Consider the following 9,527-nt stretch of genomic DNA (forward strand, 5'->3'; position numbering starts at 1 on the left):
CCCATCCACCACCCACCTTCAGCACCTCACACATGCATGAATTCACCGGGCCTCTAGTGATATTGTAAATGCTATTATGGAATTAACAATGTAACCATCTAAAAAAGGAGGACTCTTCTTTTGTGTGTTTCAAAAGCATTACTGCAGCTTGGTTTGAAATTTGTACTATTTCTATCATTAACAAAGTTATGGCTTTTTGTGGGGAAAACAAGCAAACAAAACAAAAAACTTCCAGGCAGCCTCAGGGATAGGAGAGCAAGCCAATAACAGCATCTCCCTAGAAGTCCGAAGGGCAGCACCCATTGGCATCTGCTTTTGCCCGGGAGCAGAGGGCCCTGAGAAGCAGCCAGGTCTGCACAGGACCACAGGATGTGATGCAGAGCCAGCCTGGCAGCCAACTCCTCCACTGACCCCAAAGCACAGGAAAGAGGGAGGGCTCCCAGTCAGGCCTGCCCAGCTCTCCCCAGGCAAGGAAGTGCCTCTCCTGCATGTCCTGTGGCTGAGTCACAGCTCGGCAGCCCCCAGGAGCAGTGACGGGCTCTGACAGAGCCTGAGTCATGTATCTGATGGGCACCAGGAGACTCCAGCTTCCTTGGGGTGTGACGACCGTAGGTAGAAAAGAAAGCCAGTTCCTCCTGCGGGAATGTCCCATGAGGTTCTGATGAAGAAATCTCACCTGCGCTCCCTGAGAAGTGAGCCCCACGCTGAGCCCCAGGAGGAAGTAGGGTTGATGACAGATGCTGGGTTTCTCAGACAGAGAAGCCTGAGAGGCCTCCCCCGGCATAGTCTCCTGCCTGTCCCTCTGGGGCTGGGACTGGAATTGCCAGGCTCTGATGAAGGAGTCCATCTCCGGGGGCCCGGGAGCTGGCCCTCTGCAGTCCCACTGTAGAGAGCACCTGGGAAAAGCCCCTGAGCTGATCTGAATCCAGTGGCATCTGGCAGAGCCATGCCCTGGAAACATACCTTGCCAGAGGCAGGTGTGTTGTCAGCCTGACCTTTAGCTCAAGTGCCAGGGGGTGGGTTTCATTATCTAAATTCAGCCAGGCACCAGAAACAGACGCAATTATCTGGGCCCAGCCAGAGTGACAATTACAAAGAAGCCACAAGATTGAAGAATTCCAGTTTGATCTTTAACCAAGATTTCATATAATTTCCTTTATCTTAAACTTTAGTAAAACTTCCTCGTATCATATTGTATAAAATAAACATGCTGCACCAGCTCTGGGTCACTGTCTCTCCATCAGAGGGCCAGCTGTCCCACCCGGTCCCAGCTTTTCCCCTCTGTGTCTGTGTCTGTGTCTGTGTCTGTGTCTGTGTCTGTCTCTTTCTTTCATTTTCTCAATCCCCAGCCGCCCCTACTCAGGATTCATAGACGGCTCTCTAGCCACACTGAACATGGTAAAAGAGAGAATACTTATATCCCACAAAGGGGGTCCTGTGATTACAAAATTGGCTGAGTGCTTCAGGCCACCCATCCACTCCAGCGCTGCCACCCTGAATGGAGAGTCAGGCTGAAAGCCCCTATCTACACTCTTTCAAACCCTCAGAGACGCAATGCCCTCTCCTTGGAGCCACGGGCACCGAGAACCACGTTCCTAACCGAGGGAGGCCTGGCCCCTGGTGCCCTCAGAATACAGTGGACTCCAAAACTGACTAAGTTCTAAAAGAGGTCGGCAATGATTTCTCCAAAAACTGAGTGGCCCCAACTTATCCCCCACCCTCTGCTCTACTAATGCAGAACCTTTGTAGGTTCGCAATAAATGGTAACAGTTTATTTTTCTATCATGTTTGTTACCATCCCCACCACTACCACCACCACCAAACATCTATTATCCCATCTGCTGAGGTCAAGCATAGCAATTTCCTGAGGCCCAAGTCAACCTGACTAAAGTGAATGTCAGGAGGCAGACCAGAAGGCAGACCTACAACTCCACACACACCTGTCTAGCTGGGAGAAGAGTGCTGAGAATGAGACAGGAGCTCCGAGGTTAGCCCCTCCATGAACCCCTCTTCCCAGCTCTGAAAAGAGCCTCCTTGCTCAACCCCTCACACTTTGCACCCCATCTCCTCTTTGATCTTGGCAGGACAGGGCCCCTTCCTGTTGAGTCCCCAATCCCATCACTTTTGGCTTCCAGCTTCTCTGTTCCCCTAAGAGACAGTATGATAATGAACTCAGACACATTCTGTTCAAAGCCAAGCTCAGCTCGAGTCCCCTCTGCCCAGCTGACCAGCCTCTCCAGCATGCATCTGCCAACGTATCCCTTTCTTGGGATGCTCCCACAAGACAGCATGTCAAAGGCCCCACATTCCTTTTGTCTCTGTTTTGATCAGGATCCAGTCTGGAGAGCAGAAGCCCACGAGGAATTGCCAACCAAGAGAACTGAGCACAAGGACTTGGTTGCACGTATGTGAGAAGGCTAAGGAGTAAAGCCGTGTTGTTGATGAATTCCGGATAGTAACAACTGCAGGAAGGAAACCGAGGGAACAAAAGAGCCAGGAGCTCAAAGGAGGGACCTCATAGGACTGATGTCCAGACCACAGGAGGGATCCTCGGCCACACTGATGCTTGGACACTCTGAAAATAGAGTGGTGGGTGCATGAGCCACAGAGGCAGAGAGGAAGGGTCAGCCCAGGAGGCTCTCAGAGGGCCCACGGGGCACAGCCCAGAGAGCTGTGTCTTCATTGATTCAAGAGCCTTTGGGTGTAGCTTGAACTTTTTTCATGCTCAGATGAAGGTTGCAGAAATCTGTGCATTATGGGGTTGTGCATCCTCATTGCCTCAGTCCTTGTCCCACTTGATCCTGACCTTGCCCTAGCTTCCTGACATTCAGAGAATGCAGTCTTCCCAGATTCCCCAGCAGTCAGCATCCTTTCTGAAGTCCCCAGTTTAAATGTTAGTGTGAATAAGTGCCAGGGGAATTAGAGGGAACAGGGATGATGGTGATTAGAGGGAAGAACAGAAACATTAGGATGGATAATTGAAGAGCAGAGAGCCCATCTACTGAAGAAATGGACCATAACTTTGGTCTTGGGGTACAAGGGATACCCTAGCTGTATTTGAGAAGGCTTTCAGTGTTTATGCTGGTTATAAAAAGGAAGTAATGTGGTTCTGCTATATAAACATCACCAAGCTTGCTAGATTTTTTCTATTAATGCTTTATTGTCATGTAGAACAAGGGGAAATTGTGTACATCATTAAGTGTGGCTTGAATTGACTACAAGTAAGTACTCATTAAGCCAAAGATCCTAGACATGGGAATAATTTTTAAGAGATCACTGAATCCAGATTCTAATTTTCAAGCTCTCCAATATTATCACCCATGCTTGCTTGGTCACGTGCACTGCTAGCTTGCTCACTTCACCTGCCCATGATCTCATTGAGTTGAGGGACCATCCGTGGGAACCAGGTGAGGTGGGAGAGGGTGACCATTCACCACTGGAGTCTCCAGAATCTGTCATGGAGGCTCAGTCTCTATAATAACTTACTCGTGTAACCAAGCTGACAGTCACAACTAACAAAGTAGACGGAATTGTGAAGTAGGAGAAGTTATCTGGCACCCACAGTTAACAACTACACAGAATCAAATTTATAGTAGAACTGGGTTTAGAATCTACAACTCCCAACCCCCAATCCTGTCATGGGGCTCACCAGTTCCCCTGGGACTTCTGAGAGGACCAATGCCACTGCAGCTCAGGTCCTACCCTGGGCCACCTGCAAGCAGGGCTGGGGGTCTGGCCTGGGCATGGCAACCGGTACCCACCTCTGTTCAACCAAGGGGGCAACGTGATGTGTGCTGTGAACCACGGAGAAGAGCATGGGCCCTTTGAACTCCAGATGTTTTGGGGAAATGCCAAGGAAATCCTAGCTGCCTGTGCAGTGGGGGTGTGGGGGTGTGGGGATGTAGCTGCACCAAACCTCTGCCCCCTCCCAGGCATCCCAAGCCCCTCCCATATGCCTTGCTTCCCTGTGGGCTGTACCATCACATCTTCCTGAAGCCAGTCTCTCCATGAAACCCAGATTGTAGGGTGTGAGCCAATGTGCTATTTAACCTCCCCTCCCTCATGTAAAAATGAAGGACAAATTAACAAAAATGACCCATAAATTACTCACCAAAATGGCAGAAGCATTAAAAGCATTAAGACAAAAGAACCCAACTCTACAGGACCAACATAAGGATTTAAATTTCCCTAAATTTAAAACAGCTTTTGACCAAATTGGACACATGTGCAACCAAAAAAACAAAAATAGCTAGAGCCTTAATTGTTCAGCTCCTGGTACAAAATTTAAGGAAGGGTTGTAGGTTTAATGCCTAAAGTTTAAAATTCCCGGACAAAGAGCCAAAAGACAGACAACTTTTGGCCTTCACTCAATGAGCCACATCACCCAAAATGTGCCATGAAAGAGAAAATTAGGAACTGAATGTCATCAACATTGTAGAACTTTAGACAAAATTCATCATGGAATGAAGTTAAAAACTAAGGTACTTGGGAGAAAATATTTGTAATACATCTAGCACGCTGACAATTCCTAGCCAAAGTTTTAAAGTTGTTTCAACTCATCAACAAGGAAAATGCAAGTAATTCTATAGAAAAATGAGGAATAGATGTAAAAAGCATTCCACCAAGAAGAAAAATATAAATATCCAGTAAATAGAAGTAACTACAGTTAGCTGTACTAGTAATTAGCAAAATTCAAATCAAAGCAATCATGAGATTCAGTTTCTGGCCATCAGGAGGCACAAATTTAAAAGGTGGTAGGCAATGTTGTGAGAAAACAGTCATAGTGTGGATGAGAAAACAGTTTCACAAGAGCTATTAAAAACCTAAACGTGTCCCTACCCAGTTTGGCTCAGTGGATAGAGCATCCGCCTGAGGACTGAAGTGTCCCGGGTTTGATTCTGGTCAAGGGCACATGCCCAGGTTGTAGGCTTGATCCCTAATAGGGATCGTGCAAGAGGCAGCCGATCAATGATTCTCTCTCATCACTGATATTTCTCTCTCTCTCTCCCTCTCCCTTCCTCTCTGAAATCAATAAAAATATATTTTAAAAAAGAACCTACCTGTTAAGTAACTTTCCACTTCAAAAGCTGGGAAAATCCAATTCAAAGTGGATAAAACAGTAACAGTGTTTAGATCACATCATTGGAAGTCCAGAAGTGGTAGAGGATCAGGGTTGCTGATCTAATAGTTACATGATGTCAGCAGGGATCAGCGTTGTTCTAACTCTCTAAACCGACATTCATCATTTAAGACCAAGTCCTCCACGTCTGTGAGACGTCACCTGTGGTGGTCAGAACTGCTCGCTCATTTACTTCATGCAAGAAAGAGATGTCTCTTCCACATAAAGCCTTCCATGCCTGCCTGAGCCAACTTGGGTGGCACGCTGTGTCAGTCAAGCTCTAGCAAGAAACATGACCTGCAAACTTGGCAATTCGAGGTAAGTGTAATACAGGAGTCATTTACAAAGACGTGGGCTAAGTGTAAGGAAGCCCCAAGGCAGAGTGCAGAACCCAGGGCTAGTGACAGTAGGATACTCCCCTTAGCACCAGGAGGCCTGAGGGGACACGAGGAGGGTGGTTACCAGATCAGAGAGAGCTCTGTGGAGAGGACCACTAGATAGGAGACAGGGTCTTCATCAGGAAAAGTAGTCATCCTGGGGTGACCCCACAGGAAAATCACCAGGGATCAAAACCCCAACTTACTCCCCACCTCCCTCCAGGGTCCTTCCTGTGGATCTCGAAGGGTTATTGGAAGACACCAAGCAAAGTCTAAGCCAGTAGTTCTCAACCTTCCTAATGCAGCTCCTCATGTTGTGGTGACCCCCAACCATAAAATTATTTTCGTTGCTGCTTCATAACTGTAATTTTGCTACTGTTATGAATCGTCATGTAAATATCTGATATGCAGGATGTATTTTCAGGGGTCGCAACTCTAAGCCTTTCCTCCTCAGGTTCTCCCTCCATGGGTCAGAGATGTCCCCTACTCCAAGCGAGGGCATCAGCTTTGTATTCATTCACCTACTGAAGGACAGCTCGATGGCTTCCAGGTTTGGGCCATGATTAATAAAGCTACTATAAAGATTCACTTGCAATCTTTGTGTGGAGTGCCATTGCTGTATCATGTGCCAAGACTGTGTTTCGCTTTGTTAAAAACAAATTGCCAGACTGTCTCCAACGTGGCTATAACGTGCTGCATCCCCACCAATAGTTCCCGTCGTTCCTCATCCTCACCGGGATTTGGTACTGTCAGTATTCTGGATTTGGGCCATTCTGATAGGTACATAGTGGTATCCCCTTACTTTTTCATTTGCGTTTTCCTGATGACATAGGATGTGGAGCATCTTTTCACAGGCATATCTCCTTCGGTGAAGTGACTTGTTCAAATTTTTTTTGCCCAGTTTTGGGTGGTTTGTTCTCATATGAACGAGTTTTAAGAGATCTTTGTATATTTTAAGTTTCATTCTTTCTTTGTGCTTTTGTTCATATGCCTACCAGAAAATTTAAAATTCCCTACATGGCTCACATTTGCGCTTCACATCATGCTTACATTGGACACTAGTCTAAGAGTGAACTGTGGGGCCAGAAAGACCCAGGAACAGCACGTGCTGAAGACCCAGCTGCCCTCCCAGCCTGTGAGGATGGGGCGGGGCTGAGAGACAGGGCAAAGCACATTTCGGTGTGACGCGTTTATCACACTGATTTTTGCAACCCCAGAAACAAAATATTGAATTTCCAGCTTTTTAAAGTTACTTACCAAGGAATATGTGCAGCTGGCATGCCCATCTGATGGCTCGGCTTCTCCACATCCCTAACCCCCAGACCCGGTGCTGTGGGGCTCAGGCCCCTGTGTGTCACCTGGATTCCCCCTGCTGCCAGTTAATGGTTCACTCGCCTCCAACCCTCACTGACTCAGGCCATCCTGCTCACTTCAGTCAGACAGAGTTTTCCAGAATGCTCATCTGCTCTTGCACTGTTCTCTAAAACCTTCAAGGACTCCCTATTGCTAAGGCAATAAAGTGCAAGCTCTTAGGCATGTGCCCTGGCTAGGGACAGAGGCACACTCACAGGGTGTGCAAAATTTAAGGAAGGGTTGTAGGTTTAATGCCTAAAGTTTAAAATTCCTGGACAAAGAGCCAAAAGACAGACAACTTTTGGCCTTCACTCAATGAGCTACATCACTCAAAATACACATGCCGTGAATGAGAAAGTGAGAAACTGAACATCATCAGCCATTGTAGAACTTTGGACAAAATTCATCATGGAATGAAGTTAAAAACTGAGGTACTTGGGAGAAAATATTTGCGATACATCTAGCACGCTGACAACTACTAGCCAAAGTTTTAAAGTTGTTTCAACTCATCAATAAGGAAAATGCAAGTAATTCTATAGAAAAATGAGGAATAGATGTAAAAAGCATTCCACCAAGAAGAAAAATATAAATATCCAGTAAATAGAAGTAACTACAGTTAGCTGTACTAGTAATTAGCAAAATTCAAATCAAAGCAATCATGAGATTCAGTTTCTGGCCATCAGGAGGCACAAATTAAAAAGGTGGTAGGCAGTGTTGTGAGAAAACAGTCATAGTGTGGATGAAAAAACAGTTTCACAGGAGCTATTAAAAACCTAAACGTGTCCCTACCCAGTTTGGCTCAGTGGATAGGACGTCCGCCCCAAGGACTGAAGTGTCCCAGGATTGATTCCGGTGAAGGGCACATGCCCAGGTTGTGGGCTTGATCCCTATTAGGGGGCGTGCAAGAGGCAGCCAATCAATGATTTTCTCTCATCATTGATGTTTCTATCTCTCACTCCCTCTCCCTTTCTCTCTGAAATCAATAAAAATACGTTTTTTTTTTTAAAAAAGAACCTACCTGTTAAGTAACTTTACACTTCAAAAGCTGGGAAAATCCAATTCAAAGTGGATAAAACAGTAACAGTGTTTAGATCACATCATTGGAAGTCCAGAAGTGGTAGAGGATCAGGGTTGCTGATCTAATAGTTACATGATGTCAGCAGGGATCAGCGTTGTTCTAACTCTCTAAACCGACATTCATCATTTAAGACCAAGTCCTCCACGTCTGTGAGACGTCACCTGTGGTGGTCAGAACTGCTCGCTCATTTACTTCATGCAAGAAAGAGATGTCTCTTCCACATAAAGCCTTCCATGCCTGCCTGAGCCAACTTGGGTGGCACGCTGTGTCAGTCAAGCTCTAGCAAGAAACATGACCTGCAAACTTGGCAATTCGAGGTAAGTGTAATACAGGAGTCATTTACAAAGACGTGGGCTAAGTGTAAGGAAGCCCCAAGGCAGAGTGCAGAACCCAGGGCTAGTGACAGTAGGATACTCCCCTTAGCACCAGGAGGCCTGAGGGGACACGAGGAGGGTGGTTACCAGATCAGAGAGAGCTCTGTGGAGAGGACCACTAGATAGGAGACAGGGTCTTCATCAGGAAAAGTAGTCATCCTGGGGTGACCCCACAGGAAAATCACCAGGGATCAAAACCCCAACTTACTCCCCACCTCCCTCCAGGGTCCTTCCTGTGGATCTCGAAGGGTTATTGGAAGACACCAAGCAAAGTCTAAGCCAGTAGTTCTCAACCTTCCTAATGCAGCTCCTCATGTTGTGGTGACCCCCAACCATAAAATTATTTTCGTTGCTGCTTCATAACTGTAATTTTGCTACTGTTATGAATCGTCATGTAAATATCTGATATGCAGGATGTATTTTCAGGGGTCGCAACTCTAAGCCTTTCCTCCTCAGGTTCTCCCTCCATGGGTCAGAGATGTCCCCTACTCCAAGCGAGGGCATCAGCTTTAAGGTACTTGGGAGAAAATATTTGTAATACATCTAGCACGCTGACAATTCCTAGCCAAAGTTTTAAAGTTGTTTCAACTCATCAATAAGGAAAATGCAAGTAATTCTATAGAAAAATGAGGAATAGATGTAAAAAGCATTCCACAGAGAAGAAAAATATAAATATCCAGTAAATAGAAGTAACTACAGTTAGCTGTACTAGTAATTAGCAAAATTCAAATCAAAGCAATCATGAGATTCAGTTTCTGGCCATCAGGAGGCACAAATTTAAAAGGTGGTAGGCAATGTTGTGAGAAAACAGTCATAGTGTGGATGAGAAAACAGTTTCACAAGAGCTATTAAAAACCTAAACGTGTCCCTACCCAGTTTGGCTCAGTGGATAGAGCATCCGCCTGAGGACTGAAGTGTCCCGGGTTTGATTCTGGTCAAGGGCACATGCCCAGGTTGTAGGCTTGATCCCTAATAGGGATCGTGCAAGAGGCAGCCGATCAATGATTCTCTCTCATCACTGATATTTCTCTCTCTCTCTCCCTCTCCCTTCCTCTCTGAAATCAATAAAAATATATTTTAAAAAAGAACCTACCTGTTAAGTAACTTTCCACTTCAAAAGCTGGGAAAATCCAATTCAAAGTGGATAAAACAGTAACAGTGTTTAGATCACATCATTGGAAGTCCAGAAGTGGTAGAGGATCAGGGTTGCTGATCTAATAGTTACA

Source organism: Myotis brandtii, unplaced genomic scaffold (genome assembly GCF_000412655.1).
Source record: "Myotis brandtii unplaced genomic scaffold, ASM41265v1 scaffold690, whole genome shotgun sequence".
NCBI lineage: Eukaryota > Metazoa > Chordata > Mammalia > Chiroptera > Vespertilionidae > Myotis > Myotis brandtii.